Source organism: Mirounga leonina, unplaced genomic scaffold (assembly GCF_011800145.1).
Source record: "Mirounga leonina isolate KUSES-001 unplaced genomic scaffold, KU_Mleo_1.0 Mir_176, whole genome shotgun sequence".
Taxonomy (NCBI): Eukaryota; Metazoa; Chordata; class Mammalia; order Carnivora; family Phocidae; genus Mirounga; species Mirounga leonina.
Genome location: NW_023270454.1, coordinates 45,022,725 through 45,024,911, shown reverse-complemented (window position 1 = coordinate 45,024,911; position 2,187 = coordinate 45,022,725). Strand labels below are relative to the sequence as shown.

The 2,187-nt window shown below is 36.5% G+C and overlaps 1 non-coding gene across 1 annotated transcript; it reads left to right on the top strand.

Moving 5' to 3' along the window:
* The first annotated feature begins 1,849 nt into the window (after positions 1-1,849).
* Positions 1,850-1,922, top strand: TRNAK-CUU. Its single transcript has one exon. It is a non-coding gene; the product is annotated as a tRNA-Lys (tRNA).
* The last annotated feature ends 265 nt before the right edge of the window (positions 1,923-2,187 follow it).

Sequence of the window (2,187 nt, the reverse complement as noted above, 5' to 3'; positions counted from 1 at the left end):
TGAGTGTGGTATGAAACAAAAATCCAAGATAACATCATGGTGATGGTAGAATTTCTATCCTTTTCCCATCTTTAGTGGAAATCTCCTAATGTCTCATTATGATGAGATCCCAGGATCCTGGGATCAAGCCCAACATTGGGCTCCCTGCTTCTCCCTCTCCCTCTGCTGCTCCCCCTGCTTGTGCTCTCTTTCTCTCTCTGTCAAATAAATAAAATCTTTTTTAAAAAATAAGTAAATGTAATAAAATAAAGAATGCATATTGAATTTTGTCAACTGTCTTTTCAGACTCTGATAAGCTCATTATTTGATTATTCTTTAACTGAGTGATAATTAATTGTATTATTTTACCCTCTAATGCTGAAATTTCATTATTTTCCTGGGAGTTACATTTCTAAATTTTTCAATATGTCTCAAATTTCTGATACAAAAAAAAATGATATTTTTATCCCATGTGATTTTAAAAGATTTGAAAATGAAAATCTAATTATTCTGCTTTTTCAATGTCCAGAGCCCTGTTAGTTACACAGAAGAGGATGTTTTTATTTTTGTTTCTTTCTAAAAAATCAGTGCTCAAGTTGGTATGGTAGCATGTGGCCCAAGCATTCCATTTACTCTCCTGAAATTTTTTTTTCTCGACACCTTGATTCACATTCAGTTGAAGGTCATCTTGTGATGCAGCAGGCATTTATTTATTTTTATTTTATTTATTTATTTGAGACAGAGAATGAGAGAGACAGAGAGCACATGAGAGGGGGGAGAGTCAGAGGGAGAAGCAGGCTCCCCGCCGAGCAGGGAGCCCGATGCGGGACTCGATCCAGGGACTCCAGGATCATGACCCGAGCCGAAGGCAGTCGCTTAACCAACTGAGCCACCCAGGCGCCCGCAGCAGGCATTTATTAAGCAGCTTTCATGTGGCCAGGTTCTGGGCTTGCTGTTCCAAGGGATTCAAAATGCCTGAGAACCAGTCAGTCCTCGATCCACTGAAGCAACACCAAATTATCTGGGTCTCATCTTTTTATAAACTCAGAGAGAAGTCATGTGTATGCTACCCACTTACCAAAAGGCACAGTATCAAATGTTAATGGCAGCCATGATCTGTGTTTCTGCATATGGACGTCTCTAGGTATCATCCATGCATACCATCATACTATCCGTGCATAGTTAGGTGACTAAGAAATTCCTTTTAAATAAAGCTGAGGATGATGAGAGTGTTAAAAAATAATGAGAACTGGCAGCCACGAGAAGCATTGCTGAAATCAATGCAGGACCGAATCTGTACATAAGGTCATTTAAGCCATCCTTGTATTCTCACCACTGACGTCCAAATGGTTTTGAAATTTCCTCAATGACCTCTCAACCTGAACTTAGTTCTTGTTTTTACTTGTCAGAATCTGTCAAGGGTTCAAATAACATTAACTGATCTGTTTCAACCTGTCAATAATTGAGGATGAACTTCCCATACTTACCGAAAACAGATCTTAATTTGTATCAATACCTAATTTACCAATCAAATATAATTTTTTCAGGCCCAGTTATTTGTGAAAACTTTTGATATAACCTTTCAATAAGTATAAATCAAACAGGAATGATCTCGCATAAAGAACTTTTCTCTGAGCCAATAGGAAATTAAATGAATAATAACAAGAGAAACATATTGAAGAAAAAATAAGGAAATTACATTTTTCTAAAGTCATTTCATTTCCTAGGTACATCACTAACTCCCTAGTTTTTTTCAATAAGTATTTGTTAGAATGGTGAGAAGAGTAAAGTGCAAGAATCTTCATCTTTTAAAACCTGTATATACTGCTTTTTTCAAAAGCAGACGTTTAAAGTAACACACAATAGGGGTGCCTGGCTGGCTCAGTCGGTAAAGCAGGAGACTCTTGATCTCCAGGTCGTGAGTTCAAGTCCCACGTTGGGCCTAGAGCTTACTTTTAAAAAAAGAAAGAAAAATAATACATGATATGGGATGCTGAGCTATGCATTCTTTGAGAAGACAGAATTTATTGAACAGAACTGTAGAAAAAAATAATTGAGGAATCATTACTACTTTACCGAGGAGACTTGCAATCATTCTGAAGTTTTTACTGAATATATACTTTCCAGAACTTTGTAAACTAAGGATAATTTTTGTCTAGAAAAGTAAGAAGAATATTTGCTTACAATGCAAAATTAGATTTCAGCTGT